The sequence below is a fragment of the Rhinatrema bivittatum genome, chromosome 2 (assembly GCF_901001135.1).
Source record: "Rhinatrema bivittatum chromosome 2, aRhiBiv1.1, whole genome shotgun sequence".
Lineage (NCBI taxonomy): Eukaryota > Metazoa > Chordata > Amphibia > Gymnophiona > Rhinatrematidae > Rhinatrema > Rhinatrema bivittatum.
In genome coordinates, this window is record NC_042616.1 from 9,454,159 (window position 1) to 9,476,678 (window position 22,520).

The 22,520-nt window shown below is 49.3% G+C and overlaps 1 pseudogene; it reads right to left on the reverse strand.

Annotated features, from left to right (window-relative positions):
* LOC115086075 overlaps positions 1-19,038 on the reverse strand; it is an 89,655-nt pseudogene extending 70,617 nt beyond the window's left edge.
* Between the last annotated feature and the right edge of the window lie 3,482 nt (positions 19,039-22,520).

The window sequence follows — 22,520 nt, forward strand, 5'->3', positions numbered from 1 at the left end:
CCAACATACATGTCGACAATTGGATAAATTTTAATGGTTATGGCACACATAATGGAATGAACTTTTGATAATATGACAGAGCAAGCAATATAAAAAAAAAGTAAAAAAGTAATGATACATCGGCCTATGATTAAAAATAAAGCAGAGCAATAAAGAGACCCTTTGTTGTACAATGAAGCCTATTATGATGGCCAAATATTGTGTCTTTTAAAACTAGATGAGTGTGGGTTTATACAATAATATACATTATCTTTAACTAGTACATACAGGAGACACTATATCTGACATTACAAATTATACGTTCAGAAAGGCAACTATATATAGTCTAGCAGGGGTTGCTAAAGGGGAAGGTAGGGTTTAAGGACAGGGGAAGGGGGTATATAAGGAGGTGCAGAGATATAGGAGACAAATCACAGTACAATTAAAGGAATAAAGGAGAAGGCTCGGAGTACGGGAATGACAGGGCTCTTTCTCTGAAGGAGTAGAGGGAGCAGGGGGACGACGTAGGATCAGAGTCAGGGTAGGCCATTTTAAAGAGCCAGGTTTTAACCCCTGTTTTGAATTTCCAAAAGTATTTTCTATAGAAGTCACTTGCAATAAATATTGCCAAGCCTTAACGACCTTCAATGTTAATAATATTTCTCTCTCACATGGGAACCTTCAAACCCATGAAATAAAGTGACCTGTGACCAACTGTGGGTTTGATTGATAAACTCCTTGTGTTTGGGTCCTACAAATTATATTATAAAGTCTAGTGATTTCGATTGAAGATGTGGCAACTTTTAATGATACGAAAGCAAACCAGTGAAACCAATTGCATTTTTGTATTAGTACTAAAAGGTTTCTGGAATACACTATATTGTGTGGTTGGGCTATTTTTTGTGATTGATATCGCTCTATTATATATTAACATGTGCTATACTTTGAATTGACCCTTTCCCTACCTCCTCCTCTTTGGAAGGTGCTCCTGCTTTCCGAAACATGAAATATAAATGTCCCTGTACGTACCCGGATCAGTCCAGCAGATGGCGTCAGAGCAAAAGCCTGAAAGGACCGCCCCTATAACCTGGAGCGCCCTCCATGTCTCTTCAGTATTTTTCTCTGACTGAGGCACTCTCGGCTCCCCAGCTTTTCTTTTTATTCACTTTTTCTCCCTTTAGTCTGGGATGGAGCAACTTTAAAAAAAAAACCAAAGAAATGTATATAAAAGATTTCTTATTGGAAGTGTGATCTCACTCTCTTGGGAGACTTGCAGACAGACCTGTTAGGTCTCTATCTCCTCTTCCTGTCTCTCTCACTCACTTGGGGGTGTTTGTAGATTTTCTATTTCAGCTGCTTTTGGGGTTAATGCTGGTGGCACCAGCCTCTTACCCTGCAGCAGCCGCCTGAGAAGACCGTTTGCCTCGGGCTGTGGGGTTCAGAGAGGCGCCATTCTTCTGCCCGGCCTCTGCCCTGTTTGCTGCTGTTTCTTCGGGGAAGCGATTTCCCCGCTCCCCCATGCCGCGATGTACCGCCTGCAGGGAGTCGGGTCCACTCTCCCGCGAAGGATGGTGTGCAGACTGCCTCCCCAGCGGGGAGGGTTCGTTCGTCTCAGGCAGCCCGCCCTCGAGGAGGCAGGCCTCGGCCCGCTCCTCTGAGAAGACGGCGGCCATTTTGGCTTCAGAATTTCCCGCCTCGTCTCCCAGGTCGCCGGAGAGCCCCAGAGGTGCGATTCCTCCGCCGAATTTGCTGCCCTCGAGCCCAGCGTCAGTGACACACAAGGAGGGCCAGCCTTTTGGAGGTCTTCCCACGGCCCCCTCGGGGCCGTTCTTGGCGCAATTCATCTTACTATTACATTCGGCTTACCTAGCAAGCCTCTCCCAGGACCCCGCTGTGCCTCCACTCCCGAAGGTTCCCAGACTACACGGTCTAGGGGAAGTTCCTCGGCCCTCTCCCATTCCTAGTCAACTGGTACCCCGGGGTGCCGGGCGCGGCAGGGTGATGGCAGCCTCTGGGGCCATCGGGGTCGGGCATGGCGGTGGGCTCCCAGCCACCTGAACCCCCGCACCTTCCCGGGTGCGAGGGCTCTCACAGCCTCACATTCCAGACCCTGCCCTGCCACAGCCTCAGGACCCTGATGGGTTGGTTACTCCCCCACTTGTAGAAGGGGATGGCCTGCGTGTCTTAAGGCTTTTCCAGCGGGAGGAGTTGAATCCTCTTATCCCACTGGTACTAGAAGAGCTGGACATCGAAGCCCCGCAGGAACCCGCAGGACCTAGCGAGTCGGGAAGGAAGGGTGATCCCCTCCTGGCGGGGCTTAGACCACCTGCGAAGACATTCCTGTTCCATCACAGACTCCTCCAATTGTTATCCAGGGAGTGGGATGTTCCTGATGGTACCCTGCGGGTTAGCAGGGCAATGGATAAGCTTTATCTGCTCCTGAAGAATCCCTAGCTCTCCTCAAGGTGCCTAGCTTCGATCTTCAGTGTCGGCAGTTACCAAACGGACAACAATCCCGGTCACCGGAGGCACTGCGCTGAAGGACACTCAGGACCGAAAGCTCGAAGTATATTTGAAGAGAATTTTTGAGGTCGCAGCCTTAGGCGTTAGGGCAGCGGTCTTTAGCTCCCTCATGCAGAGGGCTGGGCTTCGGTGGATGCAGCAATTGCTAGGGGCTCAAGTGCTGCCCCCGACGAAGCAAGCCAGGCGGATAGGCTGGAAGCAGCAATGGCTTATGGTGCTGATGCCCTCTATGATCTTCTTCAGGTCCTAACCAGGACCATGGCCTAGGCTGTCTTTGCGCATCGCCTCCTGTGGCTGCGCAATTGGTCCTCGGACGCTTCTTCCAAAGCAAGATTAGGATCATTGCCATTCAAGGGGAAGCTGCTCTTCGGAGAAGAGCTAGAACAACTTATCCAGTCCCTGGGCGAGAATAAGGGCCACAAACTACCTGAGGACAAACCTCGTGGCACGAGGAATTTCAGGGCCTCACGGTACTGCTTCAGGGGGCAGAGTCGCTTTCGGCAGACCAGGACCCTTCCACATAGGAATGTATCTGCAAGATCTCAATCCTGGGCTCATTCCTTTCGAGGTCGCCAACAATCCAGGGACACTGCCTCCCAGGGGGCTAGCAAACTCGCACAATGAAAAGACTGCCAGCCCACTCCCCAGCTCCCAGGATCGGCGGACGGCTGTCCCTTTTCTTCGAGGAGTGGGCCAGGATCACTTCGGACTTGTGGGTCCTGGATATCATAAAGCAAGGCTACACATTAGAATTTGCTTGGCTTCCAAGAGACCATTTCATTTTCTCCCCCTGTGGACTGGGGAAAAAGCAGGAGGCAGTGCAGGACACACTGTTCCGACTCCAAGATTTGGGGGCCATTGTTCCAGTACCTTTGGCGGAACGGGGCTTAGGACACTACTCCATTTACTTCGTGGTTCCCAAACAGGAGGGAGACTTCCGCCCTATCCTAGACCTCAAGACGGTCAACAAGGTGCTCAAGGTCTCCTGTTTCCAAATGGAAACCCTACGCACTGTCATCGCGGCGGTTCACAAAGGAGAATTCTTGGCTTCCTTAGATTTAAAGGAGGCTTATCTGCACATCCCGATTCGCCGGTCACACCAGCGCTTCCTTCGTTTCAAGATACTGGGCCAGCATTTTCAGTTCCAAGCCCTCCCGTTTGGCCTGGTGACTGCCCCTCGGATGTTCACCAAGGTGATGGTGGTGGTGGCAGCGGCCCTTGGAAAGGAAGGTATCCTGGTTCACCCCTATCTGGATGACTGGCTGATTCGTGCAAAATCTCGAAGCCTCTGCCAGCAGGGGGTGCAGCGGGTGCTTCAGCTCTTGCGCTCCCTCGGGTGGGTCGTCAACCTCCTCAAGAGTCAGCTTGTGCCTTCCCAAATGCTGGATTTCCTGGGAGCACATTTCGACACCAGCCAGGGGAAAGTGTTCCTCCATCGGGACAGGGCTTCTTCGCTTCTTGCCCAACTGCGCCTGTTTCTGATGCTATCGCTGCCCACCGCAAGGGACTACCTCCAACTAATAGGCTTCATGGCGTCGACCATAGACTTGGTTCCATGGGCCCTCGCTCTCATGCGTCCACTGCAGCGGGCATTGCTCTCGCACTGGAAACCGGTGTCTAGGGAGTTTCAGACCCCCCTCCCACTCCCAGCGGAGGCCAGTCGCAGTCTGCAATGGTGGTTTGACTTGGATCACCTCTTGCGGGGTATGGAACTGGTCACTCCACCGTGGATAGTAGTCACCACAGATGCCAGCCTCTCCGGATGGGGAGCGGTCTGCAGGGCCCAATCAACAAAGGGACGTTGAACACCTGTTCAGGTGACCTGGTCCCTCAATCGCTTGGAGACCCGGGCAGCCAGGCTAGCACTCGTTCATTTCCTTCCCCTGCTTCAAGGTCAGGCGGTTCGCATTGTCTCGGACAATGTAACAACAGTGGCTTACATCAATCGTCAAGGCGGCACCAGAAGTCTTCACGTCTCCCAGGAAGCCGACCGGTTGATGAGGTGGGCGGAGGTCCACCTCTCTCACCTGGCGGCCTCGCACATCGCAGGCGTGGACAATGTTCAAGCAGATGTTCTCAGTCGACAGAGGCTGGACCCGGGAGAGTGGGAACTTTCCGACGAGGTGATGCGCCTCCTGGTTCGACGGTGGGGAACTCCCCACATGGATCTCATGGCCACACAGCGGAATGCGAAGGCAGCAAGGTTCTTCAGCCGAAGAGAACATGGCGCGGAGGGCGTAGATACCTTAGTACTCCCTTGGCCCCAGCATCTCCTGCTGTACGTGTTCCCACCTTGGCCCCTGGTGGGGATGGTGATTCGCCGGATAGAACTGCACCACGGGCCGGTTATCCTAGTGGCCCTGGAATGGGTGCCCAGACCATGGTTCGCAGACCTGATCAACCTCGCAGTGGACGGACCTCTGCGACTGGGACACATACCGCACCTCCTCCGGCAAGGGCCAGTATTTTTCGACCAGGTAGATCGCTTCTGTCTTGCGGCATGGCTTTTGAATGGCGCCGGTTAAGATGGCGAGGATATCCGGATGAGGTCATCTCCACTCTCTTGCAGGCTCGTAAATCCTCCACATCCATTGCCTACACAAGAGTCTGGAAGGTGTTCGAAACCTGGTCTCTTCCTCTCTGAGTCTCACCCCACCATGCTTCCATTGCGTACATCCTTGCTTTTCTACAGCAAGGTCTGGATAAGGGGCTAGCGTACAACTTGTTGAAGGTTCAAGTAGCGACCCTGGGAGCTCTGGTGCCCCACTCCCAGGGTCTCCACCTCTCGTCACACACCAATATCGTACGTTTTTTGCAGGGTATGAAGCACCTCTGACCTCCATCCATGCGTCCTGTCCATCCTGGAATTTAAATTTGGTTCTCTGAGTCATGGGAGGTCCACCGTTTGAGCCCCTTCGCTCGGCCACTCTCAAGGACCTCACTCTGAAGACTGTGTTCTTGGTGGCCTTCCCTTCCGCTCGCTGCGTTTCAGAGTTTCAAGCCTTGTCCTGCAGGGAACCCTCCCTACACTTCATGTCGTCGGGGGTATCCCTCCGCACGGTTCCTGCCTTCCTACCCAAGGTGGTATCGGCTTTCCATCTCAATCAATCAGTAGAGCTACCTTAGTTTCCGACGGATTCTCCTCCGGAACTCAAATGCTTGGATGTGAAGCGAGTGGTGCTACGTTATCTGGAGATGACAAATTCATTTCGGCTTACCAACCACCTCTTTGTACTCTGGAGTGGCCCCTGGAAGGGACTTCAGATTTCCAAGACTACCATTGCCAGATGGCTCAAGGACGCTATTGCCTCTGCATATGTTGGAACGGGGCGACCTCCTTTGGAAGGTCTGAAGGCGCATTCGTTGAGTGCGCAAACGGCTTCTTGGGCGGAGAGTTCCTCGGTTTCGGCACAGGAAATCTGCAGAGCAGCCACCTGGAAATCCTTACACACCTTTGCACGACACTATCGCCTACATATTCCATCTCCTACCTTTGGGGCGCAAGTTATCCGAGCTGGGCTGCTTGGGACCTGCCCTATTTAGGGAAGCTTGGGTACATCTCAATGTCTGGACTGATCCGGGTATGTACAGGGAAAAGAAAATTATTCCTTACCTGCTAATTTTCGTTCCTGTAGTACCACGGATCAGTCCAGACGCCCTCCCTTTTCTATTGGTCTGCGCCCAGCTCGGCTGTCTCTATTCTCGTATCCTGTTCTGTCAGTTCTCTTTGCAAATTCTCTACGGAATTAATTGTCAGTTGTTCAAGTTTAAAGTTGGTTCTAGTTACGATTATAAGGAAGTTGCTCCATGCTACGGGCTTTTGGCTCCGATATGCTATATACTGAAGGGACACAGAGGGCGCTCCAGGTTATAGGGGCGGTCCTTTCAGGCTTTTGCTCCGACTCCATCTGCTGGAGGGGGGACATAACTCAATGTCTGGACTGATCCGTGGTACTACAGGAACGAAAATTAGCAGGTAAGGAATAATTTTCTTGTAAGTGTAAGTGTAGCACCACATTTGACAGTAGAATATTTAGCTTTCATGGCAATCACAATAGCGCCGTGCTAGATATTACATTGCTAAATACCTTGAGTAGTCTTATGTTACGTGTCATGTTGAGTATAACTGTCCATCTCTTCAAGTAATCACCAAAATTCAGCCTATCATGTGTCCCCTGACACAATGTGCCAAATGGTCAGTTAATCCCTAATGGTATGTATGAAAAATATGTGTTTAGGGTTCTCCCACCCCTTCCCTAATTAATAAGCTTTTAAGTTGATGAGGCAGTAAAGTAATTCCATATCCGGTAATATGAGCCTAAGGTGTTGTGTCTAATTGTGGTCAAATATGCCAGTTGCTGTTATGTGCGAAGCTTGGTCTGTATGTCTACCAGAGCCCTAGTGTGGATTTTCTGGTGATTTATAAGGCTAGCCTTCTGTTTGAAACTTTTACTGCATTGACTACATGAAAAAGATCTCTCTTCAGTGTGGATTTTCTGATGGGCTATTTATTTTATTTATTTAACACTTTTTTTTTTTTTTTATACCGACCTTCATAGTAATAACCATATCGGATCATATCGGGCTAAGAGGCTTGTCTTCCATTTGAAGGTTTTACTACACTCACTGCATTTAAAAGGGCTCTACCCAGTGTGTTCTGGTGGCTTATGAGCGATACATCCGATTAAAGCTTTTACTACACTCAGTACATTTAAATGGCCTCTCTCCTGTGTGGATTTTCTGATGGTTTATGAGGGCTGTCTCCCATTTGAAGGTTTTACTACACTCAGCACATTTAAATTGTCTCTCCCTAATGTGGATTCTCTCCTGGGTTATGAGGTTTGCCTTCCAAATGAAGGTTTTACTACACTCCCTGCATGAAAAAAGGCCTTCTTGTGTGTGGGTTTTCCAATGGTTTATGAAGTTTGTCTTCAACATGAAGGCTTTATTACACTCAGTGCATTGAAATACTCTCTCCCTAGTGTGGATTTTCTGGTGGCTTCTGAGCGTTGACATCCGATTAAAGCTTTTACTACAGTCAGTACATTTAAATGGCCTCTCTCCTGTATGGATTTTCTGGTGTTTTATAAGGTTTGACTTCCAATTGAAGGTTTTACTGCAATCCGTGCATTTAAATGGTCTCTCCGCTGTGTGTGGATTTTCTGGTGGATTATGAGCGTTGACATCCGATTAAAGCTTTTACTACATTCAGTGCATTTAACTGGCCTCTCTCCTGTGTGGATTTTCTGATGTTTTATGAGGCTTGTCTTCCACGGGAAGGTTTTACTACACTCAGTACATTTAAATGGCCTCTCGCCTGTGTGGATTTTCTGATGGTTTATGAGGTGTGCCTCCCATATAAAGGTTTTCCTACACTCAGTGCATATAAATGGCCTCTCACCTGTGTGGATTTTCTGGTGGCTTATAAAGGATGCCTTTTGATTAAACCTTCCACTACACTCACTGCATGAAAATGGTCCCTCTCCTGTGTGGATTTTCTGATGGAGTGTGAGGCTTGTCTTCCACATGAATGTTTCACTACACTCAGTACATTTAAATGGTCTCTCCCCAGTGTGGATTCTCTGGTGGGTTATGAGGTTTGACTTACAAGTGAAGGTTTTACTACACTCAATGCATTTAAATGGTCTCTCCGCTGTGTGGATTTTCTGGTGTTTTAGGAGACCTGACTGCCACATGAAGGATTTACTACACTCAGTACATTTAAATGGTCTCTCGCCAGTGTGGACTCTCTGGTGTTTTATTAGGTTTGACTTCCAATTGAAAGTTTTACTACACTCATTGCATTTAAATGGTCTCTCCGGTGTGTGGATTTTCTGGTGTCTTATGAGAGATGACTTCTGTTTAAACCTTTTACTACACTCACTGCATGAAAATGGTCCCTCTCCTGTGTGGGTTTTCTGATGGAGTATGAGGCCTGTCTGCCACCTAAAGGTTTTACTACACTGAGCACATTTAAATTGTCTCCCTACTGTGTGGATTTTCTTGTGTTTTATAAGATCTGACTTCCACATAAAGGTTTCACTACACTCAGTACATTTAAATGGTCTCTCCCCAGTGTGGATTCTCTGGTGGTTTATCAGCATTGACACGCGATTAAAGCTTTTACTACACTCAGTGCATTTAAATGGCCTCTCTCCTGTGTGGATTTTCTGATGTTTTATGAGGCTTGTTCTCCACGGGAAGGATTTACTACACTCAGTACATTTAAATGGTCTCTCCCCAGTGTGGATTTTCTGGTGGCCTCTGAGCGTTGACATCTGACTAAAACTTTTACTGCACTCAGTGCATTTAAATGGCCTCTCTCCTGTGTGGATATTCTGGTGTTTTATGAGGTTTGACTTCCAATTGAAGGTTTTACTACACTCAGTGCATTTAAATAGCCTCTCTTCTGTATGGACTTTCTGGTGTCTTATGAAGTTTGACTTCCAACTGAAGGTTTTACTACACTCAGTGCATTTAAATGGTCTCTCCGCTGTGTGGATTTTCTGGTGGATTATGAGGTTTGTCTTCCCTGGGAAGGTTTTACTACACTCAGTGCATTTAAATGGTCTCTCTCCAGTAAAAAGTGGTTTTCTTCCTGACTTTTTCCCACAGGTTACAAACACTAAGGGTTTCTTCTCTTTCCCTTTTCTCTGATGGAGATCACTAGTACGTTGGAAGGGTCTCTCTGCTCTCAGGTGTCTCTGGTGCTCAGGGATGTCTGTGAGCTCCCTGTCCCTTCCCTCACACTCAGTGACTGCATCAGGCGAGGCTCCTGCAGCGGCGCTCGGCTTCTCCTCTGATTCCTGATTTTGTTTTCTCATTTTTCTCTTCTTAGTCCTCTGGGAAACATTCTCACAGCCATTTCCTGATTCTTTTGGGATCTGTTCCAGTTTTTTAGGTCGTTCTTCTCGATTCTCCTTCTTCTCCCCTTCCTGTCTGACTTCTCCATCTGCTGGATATAAAGAGAAAGCATTAATTGTGTATTAATGAGTAAGGAAAGTGCCCAGTAACCAGGGATCAGGGGTCACACATTAAGCACATGGGGATCTCTGATGTTTGCAGAATTACAGATGGATTGATGAAAAGATTCTGTCAAGTCATGTGGAAGTGTGATGTTGTGGCTCGGCAGTTTCCCTCTCCTCATTTAGACTTTCAGCTTAATCAGAACCGGCCACCATTGGGATAAAAGTGGCCACAAGCTTTCATTGCCGGCTCTGCTGGTTCCCAACTCAGCCCAGGCAGTGCATTGATCGTCCTTGGCTACGGACTACAACCCATGGCCACCTCCAGCTGATCCGGACCCTTTCTCTAAGCACTATGGGTCACCATTTCAGGATGACTGGGGCTCCTTTTCCCAGGATCTCTGAACGCCACCTCTGCAGTGAAGCTGGGGAGCATCGGTCCTGAGATGAGAATCAAACCCAGGTCCAGCGGTTCTGCAGAACTTGCCACTAACCCAGGCCCATCTGAGTAAAGTCTTAAAAGAGGAGACCAACAGCAACGTGATGGTAAAAATCAATCCTCTAATTAATCCCCAGCATCACTTAAAATGGGAGGCTCCCATGTATAGACCGAGGCAGTAAAAAGTATGTATTTTTCGCTCCATAAGACGCACCAAGGATTTAGAGCAGGAAAATTTAGAAAAAAAAAATGGTGTGCTGAACCGGCTCTGTTCCCGGGTGTCTGTGCGTCTTATGGAGCAAATTAGGGGAGTGCATAATATTTTTTTTTTTCCATTTTCTTTTCGGGTCTGGGGAGGGCCATTTCGGTCCACTCCCCAGATCAGAAAACTTTTCTTTCCATTTCCGTGGGAACCCCCACCCCATCCCTTTATATTAATTAACCCCCCCGACGCCCCCCCTAGACCTGCCAAAAGTCCCTGGTGGTCCAGCGGGGGTCCGGGAACGAGCTCCTGGACTTGGGCCGTCGGCCGCCAGCAATCAAAATGGCGCCGACGGCCCTTTGCCCTTACTATGTCACTAGGGTCTGTGACATAGTAAGGGCAAAGGGCTGTCGGCGCCATTTTGATTGCTGGCGGCCGACGGCCCAAGTCCAGGAGCTCCTTCCCGGACCCCCGCTGGACCACCAGGGACTTTTGACAGGTCTTGGGGGGGCGTCAGGAGGGTGGGAGGTTGTAGTAAATTAATTTGGAAGGTCTGGGGGGGGGTGTCAGGGGGGGGGGTTGTTAGATTTTTAATTTTTTTTTATATTCGCTCCATAAGACGCACAGACATTTTCTGGAGCGAAAAATATGGTAAGTAGTCACTGCCTCTGGGAGCCTAATGCAGTATTTAAATGAGAGGCTGCGTAAATAAATGCAATGGGCACGAATATGAGCGTCCGTTTCTTCAGACCTGATGCCTAGATCGGGACCAGCACCAGCTGCAGGCCGGACCAAAGCTGCTCCCTCACCCCCAAGGTCTGCTCCAATGGGCCAAGCGGTCCAGGTCGGTGCTGGGGGTCCTCTACCTGAAATGGTGCATGCAGACGGTTCATGTCTTACAACAGCACTTGCCAGACTCAAAGTCACCCCTCGGCATGAGGTTAAGGAGCGAATAAAGGACCAATCCCTCTACCAGAGCCTCCTGCCTACCTTCCACCACTCCCCCCTTCTATGCCCCCAGCACTGCTGCTGCCCTTCCCCACTATCACCACCTCTCTTTCATGCCTTCTTCTACTGCTGCCTCTCTACACCCAGCACCGCCCCCTTCCTCCAATGCTGCAACTCAACAGCCCCAGCACCACCACATTTAGACCCTGCCGTCCCCCGCCTCAGAGATCCCCTGTATTTACCCCAGGCTTTCTTTACTTCAGATACCAGCTTTGTCTCCACAGGGAGGCCGTCCCGTGCATTCACTACCCTCCCTGTAAAGAAATATCTCCTAAGTCCCCCTCATCCCATAACCCCTTGTTCTGCAGCCTCCCCTCTCTATGCTTTCTGCCACTGCTGCACCTCCACACTCCCTCAGCATTTCTCATCCACATCTTCCAGGACTGCTGCACCTCCACACTCCCCCAGCATTTCTCATCCACATCTTCCAGGACTGCTGCACCTCCACACTCCCCCAGCATTTCTCATCCACATCTTCCAGGACTGCTGCACCTCCACACTCCCTCAGCATTTCTCATCCACATCTTCCAGGACTGCTGCCACCCCTTCCATCCACTTCACTCCCCCAAGCATTTCCTCCATCCACATCTTCCAGGACTGCTGCACCTCCACACTCCCCCAGCATTTCTCATCCACATCTTCCAGGACTGCTGCACCTCCACACTCCCCCAGCATTTCTCATCCACATCTTCCAGGACTGCTGCACCTCCACACTCCCCCAGCATTTCTCATCCACATCTTCCAGGACTGCTGCACCTCCACACCCCCCAGCATTTCTCATCCACATCTTCCAGGACTGCTGCACCTCCACACTCCCCCAGCATTTCTCATCCACATCTTCCAGGACTGCTGCACCTCCACACTCCCCCAGCATTTCTCATCTACATCTTCCAGGACTGCTTCATCTCCAAACTCCATCACCAGTAACCAACACAGCGAGAACTCTGCTTCCCACCCCTGACATTTTCTATTTTACTCCCCCCGCCCTAAGCTATCGCCTTCTCTTCTGCCCCCACCTCTTGTCCTTGATGTGAATTTATTTCAGTTTTATACAATGCTTTACCTCCAGCCCCTCACAGGGAGGATTATTCTCCAATACAGGCATAAGTTACACCAATGTTCAAAGCGAATCCTAACAAATCTACGCCATGCAAGGTAATCAATGTTTAAATCTAATTCCATCCCATACACATTACAAAATCCAAATCCTCCCTGTATAAGTTACATCTTCCAGTTGGTGCACAATGCCCCTGAGAAAACATGGGTATATGGCTGAATTTTCTAAAGTATCTGGTAAATTTGAGCACGTGAGCAGAGAGAGGCTCAATTTTATATTTTATTGTGACGGCTCAGTGTGCTGCAGCAGTCAAAAAAGCAAACAGAATGCTGGGAATTATTAGAAAAGGAATGGTGAATAAAACGCAAAATGTCATAATGCCGCTGTATCGCTCCATGGTGAGACCGCACCTTGAATACTGTGTACAATTCTGTTCACCGCATCTCAAAAAAGATATAATTGCGATGGAGAAGGTACAGAGAAGGGCTACCAAAATGATAAGGGGAATGGAACAGCTTCCCTACAAGGAAAGACTAAAGAGGTTAGGACTTTTCAGCTTGGAGAAGAGACGACTGAGGGGGGATATGATAGAGGTGTTTAAAATCATGAGAGGTCTAGAACGGGTAGATGTGAATCGATTATTTACTCTTTCGGATAGTAGAAAGACTAGGGGGCACTCCATGAAGTTAGCATGGGGCACATTTAAAACTAATCAGAGAAAGTTCTTTTTTACTCAACGCACAATTAAACTCTGGAATTTGTTGCCAGAGGATGTGGTTAGTGCAGTTAGTATAGCTGTGTTTAAAAAAGGATTGGATAAGTTCTTGGAGGAGAAGTCCATTACCTGCTATTAAGTTCACTTAGAGAATAGCCACTGCCATTAGCAATGGTTACATGGAATAGACTTAGTTTTTGGGTACTTGCCAGGTTCTTATGGCCTGGATTGGCCACTGTTGGAAGCAGGATGCTGGGCTTGATGGACCCTTGGTCTGACCCAGTATGGCATTTTCTTATGTTCTTATGTTCTTTATTTTGAATAAATCTATATAAATATATATATATTTTTTTTTAACTTACCTGTTTGAGAACAGAGACGGTCTCCGGCTGCGGGGGAAGAGGGCAATTGGCTTCACCGCCGTGCTTGGCTTCCTGCACCCGCTGCCTTTCAGCTGCTTAAGCAGTTAAGTCCAAGCCAGCTGAAAAATCAGCTACTGGGCAAAGGCACTCACTGAGGGACCACAGAAATCACTTCAGGAATTCTCACCTTTGGGAGGGACCGTTTGGTATCAATGCAAGAGTGTGGGGTGAATTAAATCTCCTTTTATTTCTCCTTCTAAAATTTGAAGCAATTCCCAGTAGGGAAATGCACATCCATCATCTGCTGGAGACGGAGAACACTGGTAGGCTGATGTCACTGCAGGGGTGTATATACTGTGATGTCAGTTGGCTCAGTCTCCATCTGCTGGTAGAGGTGCATAACCCACTTGTTCTGGATTCATCTGATTGGATGCTATGAAATGTAGTTCTTCACTATCCTTTCCTTCAGCAGAGTCTCCATTAATTTTCCACCACCGAGGTGAGGCTAACTGGCCGGTAGTTCCCGTCGCCTCTTATGAAGCAGGAATACAACCGCTCGTCTCCAATCTCGTGGCACCGCTCTCGTTTCCAGGGATCTATTGAACAGGTCTTTCAGCGGAGCCGCCAGCACATCAGTGAACTCCCTTAGTATCCTGCGATGTTCCTCATCCTGCCCCATGGCCTTGTCCACTTCCAGTTTTACTATACCACTCTGGGCCTTACTCCTCTCTCTGATCTATCTTCCTTCCCTCCTCCCAGCCTCCCTCTCATACTCTTCCATCCTTCCCTCCTCCTGCCTCTCTCATACTCTTCCACCTTCCCTCCTCCTGCCTCCCTCTCATACTCTTCCATCCTTCCCTCCTCCTGCCTCCCTCTCATACTCTTCCACCTTCCCTCCTCCTGCCTCCCTCTCATACTCTTCCATCCTTCCCTCCTCCCAGCCTCTCTCTCATACTCTTCCACCCTTCCCTCCTCCTGCCTCCCTCTAGAGCCTATCCCTTCCCTCCCAACTCTCTCCATCCTCTCCCTTCCTTCCCTCTGTGCCTCTCCATCCTCTTCCTCCATCCCTCCCTGTGCCGCCCTCTCCATCTTCTTTCTTTAGCCTCTCTCTCCCTCTTATTCCTTCCTTCTCTCCCTCCACCCTCTTCCTTTCTGTTTTTAACTTTCTTCTCTGCCTTTCCCTTTCTCCTCCTTTTCTCCTCCAGCCTCTGTCTCCAGAAACCTCTCCCCATTCCTCACCTGGAAACTCCACTGAGAGTTCTGTTCAGTCATCAGTAGGGTTTCCCATTCAGATCACCCCCCCCCCCCCTCTCCAGACAACCCCTCGAGGTTTCATTCCACCCCTCCACTCTCTGGGGCCCCCACCTCCTCCATTTACCCCTAGTCAGCCTCACCCCTTCTCCCCTCATCTTATTACTAATCCAAAGCACGTGAGCTTCACAAAGAGGGAGATCCGGGCGTTACCACCACACACCAGCAGCGAGCACCGATAGCCAAGGCTCCTTCACAGAGCCCGACATGGTCCATCCTCCTCTGCCTTGGGCTTTCTTTCCACACAGCTCAGTTATTCTGACATCTGTGATGGGGACATTAGTGGAATCATTGCTACAGTTAAAAACTGAGAAATGGCAGCTGAGTACAGGGTCTGGGGAAGCTTGGGCTCACCGAGTGTAGGTCAGGCCCTTCCAAGCTCATCGGCTTCTCTGATTGAATAATTAGGGAATGAGAATGGGGAAGAGCACGGGATGTTCTGCACTTTTATTTCATTCAGGCCTTTGCTGCTGTTCCCCAGAGGAAATTCAATAAAAAGCAGGAAGGTTTAAGGGGGAGAAGAGAAACTGATTCATAGTGCAGGAAGTTTCCATACGAGCCCATGTTTGTAGCCCTGCTTAGAGAACTGGAGGAGGCGCTGTCTCTGATATAAAGGGGAGGGAGCCGGGAATACACACAGGGAGGGTCTTAGGGTCCCATCTGCTCCCATCCTAAAGCAGAGGGAGCGCTGGGCAGCTCCTGATTATGTTCTGAAATTTCTGGAGTGAAGGAAAGCCAGGAAAAAAATGGAGAAATTACTTAGCTGATAATTTCATTTTCCTTAGTGTAGACAGATGGACTCAGGACCAATGGGTATAGTGTACTCCTGTTAGCAGTTGGAGACGGATCAGATTTCAATCTGACGTCAGCCCCTAGTACATATACCCCTGCAGGAAGTGCAGCTCTTCAGTATTCTCCTCAAAAAGCATTGTAGATATATGTGAGACTGACTGATTAACTTAATAATTTGATTAACGTGAATAACTTCATAACTTGGTTAAACGTTAAACTTGATTAACTTATTGAACTGGTTTATTGACTATAACTGGAGACCGCCAGAGTGCTCAACCTGAAAGCGTCGACACCCGGTAGGGTGGATGCCCTAATTAAAGGAAATGTGACCATGCGTGACGGCAGCCAAGGGTGGGATGCTCAGTCCATCTGTCTACACTAAGGAAAACGAAATTATCAGGTAAGTAATTTCTCCATTTCCTAGCGTGTAGCAGATGGACTCAGGACCAATGGGATGTATAAAAGCTACTCCTGAACAGAGTGGGAGGCTGCCCAAGACCCACTTAGTACTGCCCTTGCAAATGCCGTGTCCTCCCGAGCCTGAACATCCAGACTGTTGAATCTGGAGAAGGTATGGATGGAGGACCACGTTGCCGCCCTGCAGATTTCGGCGGGTGACAGCATTCTAGTTTCTGCCCAGGATACTGCAAGGGCTCTGGTAGAGTGGGCCTTGACCTGTAGGGGTGGAGGCTTGCCAGCCTCTACGTAGGCTGCCTTGATAACTTCCTTGATCCAGCGGGCTATGGGTGCCCGCAAGGCCGCTTTCCCTTGTCTCTTTCCGCTGTGAAGGACGATAAGGTGGTCCAGTGTTTTGTACGGGTTCCGATATTTCCAGGTATCTGGATAGGAGTCTGCTGATGTTGAGGTGGCGTAAACTATGTGCTTCTTCCGAATTCTTCGAGCCATCCGCCGCTGGCAGCGAGATGGTCTGGTTAAGGTGGAAGAGTGAGACCACTTTGGAAAGGAAGGAAGGAACCGTGCGTAGTTGGATGGATCCCGGGGTGAACCTGAGGAACGGTTCACAGCAGGACTGTGCTTGTAGTCCCGAGATGCGGCGGGCTGAACAGACTGCAAGCAAAAATAGTCTAAGGTTAACAGGCGGAGGGACAGGCCTCGGAGGGGTCTGAAGGCAGTTCCCACCAGGAAATCCAAAACGATAAAGTAAATGGAATAGTGCCCAGTATTTATTTCCTGTGCAGGTACCGGGGTTATGGCCTAGAGGGCCAGTAGTCTGGTCAGTGTAGCTTCCACTGCCGCCCTCTTGGAGGGGTCGTGGCAGTGGGACTCCACGAACTTGTCCGGAGGGGTTATCAGGAAATCCAGGTAGTACCCCTCCCGAATGATGGCTAGGACCCACTTGTCCGAAGTTATCTCGACCCATCTGCGGTAGAATAGGGCAAGTCTGCCCCCTATGGCCTCTTCCCTTGGATGGGTCGGCTGAATCTCATTGTGGGGTGCGGCCGGGGCCTGTACTCGAGCTGGCTCCCCTCTTGCTATGATTGTTCCGAAAGGACTGGTTTCTGCCCATGGAGCGGGGCGCTTGATAGTTGCTCCTGTAAGGATATGAAGTGCTGTGAACTCCTGCTCCTGGAGAGCCTGGGGAAGGGACGTTGGCTTTTCTTCGCCTTATCCTCAGGCAGGTTGGAGGCAGCATCCGCGAGGAATGATACTGCTGGTTCCATGACTTCTCCTGGGGTGTTACTCCTGGTTTGGGATAAGCAGGCACGTGTCACCACGGTGCAGCAGGCAGCAGTTTGTAGAGACATAGCAGCCACGTGAAATGACTGTTTAAGGATGGATTCCAGGCGCCGGTCACGTGCATCCTTGAGCGCTGCTCCTCCCTCTACTGAGATAGTGGTGCGCTTAGTGACCGCGCAAACCATGGCATCGACTCTTGGGAATGCGAGGAGATCTTTGGTCGCTGGGTCCAGGGGGTACATGGCTGTCAAGGCTCGTCCCCCTTTGAAGGTGGACTCCGGGGCATTCCATTCCAGGTCAATCAGCTGTTGTGCCGCTTGTAGCAGGGGGAAATGGGGAGACATCTGGCGAAGACCCTCCAGCAGGGGGTTCGGTTTAGGTTCCCCCGAAGGGCTTGGGCCCGGGATAGCGAGTTCCGAGAGACATTGGTTGACCAGGTCCAGGAGCTCTTCCTTTGTGAAGAAGCGTCTCATGGTTCGGTGAGGTTCTGTCCCCGAGCGGAGCTCCCCTTCTTCTAGGGGTCCGGATTCCTCTTCCGAGATGTCCGTGTCACCGGAGGTGGGGCTTCTGGGTAGTGGATTCCTATGCCTAAGTCTTGAAGGGCCTGGTGTGTAAGGGTCCTCCAGTGGAGCATATGGTTGCTCTTGCAGGGGTTTGGTTTGCATTCGGACAAAGGCGTGAATCCCTTTGAAGAAGTCCACCCAAGAGATGGATGCTGGGTCCAAGCTGAGGGGCGCTGGTTCCTTGGGGCTTCCCGTCTGTGGGAGGTTCCCCTGGGCTTTGCTAGGTCTGGGGTACCCCCTGACGAGCTGGAACTCGGCCCTGGGTGGTGTTGGCCATGCACTGGATCTCCCAGGGCCTCCTCACACTGCGTGCACAGGGCGTCGGCCTCCTCGCTTTGGGCGGCTCTGATGTGGCATGCTGGGCAGAGGCCTTGAGCTTTTATCCCTGATTCTGGGGGTGCCATGGTTGTCGACGCGTAACTCTTATGCATGGGAGTTGTGCGCGTAGTTGTGCGTCCAACCGTAGATATGCGCACAAGTCAGTAGGCGTGCAGGACGCGCGTAACTTTATGCGCGCAACTTATATGCACAAAGGGGATGTGCGCGTAAAACTATGTGCACATGTGCTCGTGCACGTAGTTTGGTTTGTGCGCTTGGACGGAGCGGCGAGCGGCGCGGCGAACAGGCCCAAGATGGCGATGGCGAGCACACGGGCAATATGGCGACCCCCTCGGATGGTCTCCACGTGGGTAGACCCTCGAAATGGCCGGGGCCTGGCCTTGCTAGGATGGATCAACCCGGTAGCGCTGGTTTCGGTCTGTGACCTGCGCTTCTCCTCGATCCTCGGAGACTGGATTAAGTGAAGATTTCCACCTTACCTTGTCTTCGGCGCTTCTCGGTTTCGTCCCGGGCGGTCTCTGGCTGCGAGGGGAGAGGGCAAATACCTTCACCGCCGCGCTCGAGGGTGCACCCGCTGCCTCTCAGCTGCGCCCGAGGATTCGGGGGCTAGGTCCCTGCCGCGAATCGGCCGCTGGACCGTGGCTCACCTCCGAGGGACCACGGAAATCACATCGGGAATCTCAACTGGGGGAGGGACCTGAGGGTATCACCGCAGGAGAGCAGGGCTCATTTTCCGTAAGATTCTTCGTTAATTTTTGGGTTTTCTTCTATAAATTTGGTTCTAACGCTTGAGAGCGTGCAGAAGTCCCTAACTGCTATGGAGACAGAAAATACTGAAGAGCTGCACTTCCTGCAGGGGTATATGTACTAGGGGCTGACGTCAGATTGAAATCTGATTCATCTCCAACTGCTAACAGGAGTACACTACACCCATTGGTCCTGAGTCCATCTGCTACACACTAGGAAATCACAAATGACCCTCAGTAAATCAGGCCCTGTGTCTGATAAAGATTCAGATAACACAATCCTTACCCAGGGAGAGTAGGGTCTCATAATTCTCCTTCATCACCTCCCTGTAAAGCTCCTTCTGCCCTTCATCTAAATACTCCCACTCCTCCTGGGAGAAATAGACAGCGATGTCCTCAAACGTCACCCGCACCTGAAACACAAACCAGAAACACTCAGGGACACGAGGAGGGGCTCAGCGTGCATCAGATCTCAGCTGGATTTATTCTCATATTTATCTGAAGAAACCTAAGAGAGACCATGCTGGGTCAGACCAATCTTCCAATGAGCTCAGCCTCCTCCCTCTGAAACGGACTCCTAGGTATTCCAAGGACTGTGATGGCTGTAGGAAACTCTTGTTTGTGTTGACCACCCATCCTAGACTCTCCAGTAGAGTGATGACTCTGCTGGTTGCTTGGTGGTTTTCCTCTGGTGACTTGGCCCTGATCAGCCAATCGTCTAAGTAAGGGTGAACGAGGATTCCTTCCTTTCTTGACAGATGGGCAGCCCACAAGTATACCCCCCCACACTCAATAAAACCCTGGATTACAGTGGGCTCTGGTAGAATTAGACCTGTGAGGAGGAGACACACAATGTACTGAATGCAAAAAGAACAAAAAGCCTTCTCTATATTAAACACTGAAGAAGTTCTTGAGAAAAACATCGAAGTGTTACCTGAAAAGAGAAAAAAAAACCCAATGCATGCAGAAATTCCAGATCCATAACTAAAGGAAAAAGCTCATTGTGATGGATAACTCTGTCATTAGTGGCACAACTGCAAAAGGAAAAAGAGTGAAGTGAATAACAAATCTCAACTAAAGTCTCATAAGGAGTCCAGGAAAAGCAGTAACCTTAACGAGAAAAGCTGGAAAGCTATGACCACAAATGCTCATAGTTTGGGCAATAAAACCCCAGATCTGCAGGCCCTAATGACGGAGGCAGAATTGGACATTGTTGCTATCACAGAAACATGGTTCACAGAATCTCATGATTGGGATACAACAATACCAGGCTACAACTTGTTAAGGAAGGACAGAGTGAATAGAAAAGGGGGAGGTGTGGCTCTTTATGTCAGAAACAACATCCAAGCATCTGAGCTGCAAGGAAGTTGGGGTAAGGAAGAAGCTCTATGGGTCGACCTAAAAAAAGATGACGGAGTGTCCATTTATATTGGAGTGGTTTACAGGCCTCCAAACCAAAAGGAAGAGCTGGACAGAGATCTGTTTGAAAACATCCATAAGATAGGAAAGAAGGGAGAAGTGATCATTGGAGACTTTAATATGCCAGATGTAGACTGAAGAATCCCATCTGCAGAATCCAATAATAGTAGAGCGATAGTGGATGCCATGCAAGTAGCTTTGTTCAAACAAATTGTGTTGGAACCCACGAGAGAAGGAGCAATACTTGACTTAGTGCTCACTAATGCAGATAATGTCTCTGATGTCCAGGTGGGCACCCACATCAGCACCAGTGATCATCAAACGGTATGGTTTAATATCACAAAAAGGATACAGAAAAGAAACACAAAGACCCAAGTTTTGCAGTTCAAAAACACAGACTTTGAAGAAATGGGGAAGTACCTGGAGGAAGAACTAAAAGGCTGGGAGAACGAGAGAGACGTGGAACAACAGTGGACCAATCTAAAAGGAGCAATTACCAAGGCAACTAATCTATATGTTAGAAAAGTAAAGAAAAGTAAAATAAAAGTTAAACCTATCTGGTTCTCAAAGGAGGTGGCTGATAAAATAAAAACTAAAAGAACTGCGTTCAAGAAATATAAAGGATCCCAAAGGGAGGAGCACAAAGAAGAATATTTGGTTGGAACTGAGGGAGACGAAGAAATTAATCAAGACAGCAAAAAGTCAAGTGGAAGAGAGGATTGCCAAGGAGGTAAAGAATGGTAACAAAACATTTTTCAGATATATCAGTGAAAAGAGAAAAGTTCAAAGTGGTATAGTGAAATTGAAAGGTGGAAAGGATCAATGTGTGGAGAAAGACGAGGAAATGGCAGAAATATTAAACGAATACTTCAGTTCTGTATTCACTAAAGAAGATCCTGGAGAAGGACCATCTCTACTTAACAAGAAACTGGAGGAAGTGGAATAGATTGAAACTCCATTTACAGTAGAAAATGTATGGAAGAGCTGAAGAATCTGAAACTGGACAAATCCCTGATGGGATTCATCCAAGGATACTGAGGGAGCTCAGAGATGTGCTGGCGGGTCCGCTGTGTGACCTGTTCAATAGATCCCTAGAAACGGGAGTGGTACCAAGAGACTGGAGAAGAGCGGTGGTGGTCCCGCTTCACAAGGGTGGGAACAGAGAGGAGGCTGGCAACTACAGACCGGTTAGCCACACTTCGGTGGTGGGAAAAGTAATGGAGTCACTGCTGAAAGAGAGAATAGTGAACTATCTACAGTCCGGAGAATTGCTGGACCAGAGGCAGCATGGATTCACCAGGGGAAGATCCTGTCAGACAAATCTGATTGACTTTTGACTGGGTAACCAAGGAATTGGATCAAGGAAGAGCACTCAAAGTCACCTACTTGGATTTTAGCAAAACTTTTGATACGGTTCCGCACAGGAGACTGGTGAATAAAACGAGAAGCTTAGGAGTGAGTGCTGAGGTGGTGGCCTGGATTGCAAACTGGTTGACGGACAGAAGACAATGTGTGATGGTAAATGGAACTTTCTCTGAAGAGAGAGCGGTTTTAAGCGGTGTACCGCAAGGATCGGTGTTGGGACCGGTCCTGTTCAATATCTTTGTGAGTGACATTGCGGACGGGATAGAAGTTAAGGTTTGTCTTTTTGCGGATGACACTAAGATCTGCAACAGAGTGGACACACCGGAAGGAGTGGAGAGAATGAGACTGGATTTAAGGAAGCTGGAAGAGTGGTCGAAGATATGGCAGCTGAGATTCAATGCCAAGAAGTGCAGAGTCATGCATATGGGGAGTGGAAATCTGAATGAACTGTATTCGATGGGGGGAGAAAGGCTGATGTGCACGGAGCAGGAGAGAGACCTTGGGGTGATGGTGTCTAATGATCTGAAGTCGGCGAAACAATGTGACAATGCAATAGCAAAAGCCAGAAGTATGCTGGGCTGCATTGAGAGAGGAATATAGCGTAAGAAAAGGGAAGTGATTATCCCCTTGTACAGGTCCTTGGTGAGGCCTCACCTGGAGTACCGTGTTCAGTTCTGGAGACCGTATCTCCTAAGAGACAGAGACAAGATGGAAGAGGTCCAGAGAAGGACGACCAGAAAGGTGGAAGGTCTTCATCGAATGACTTATGAGGAGAGATTGAAGAATCTAAATATGTACACCCTGGAAGAAAGGAGGAGCAGAGGTGATATGATTTAAACTTTCAGATACTTGAAAGGTTTTAACGATCGAAAGACAACGACAAACCTTTTCCGTCGGAAAAAAATCAGCAGAACCAGGGGTCACGAGTTGAAGCTCCAAGGAGGAAGACTCAGAACCAATGTCAGGAAGTATTTCTTCATGGAGGGTGGTGGATGCCTGGAATGCCCTTCCGGAGGAAGTTGTGAAGACCAGAACTG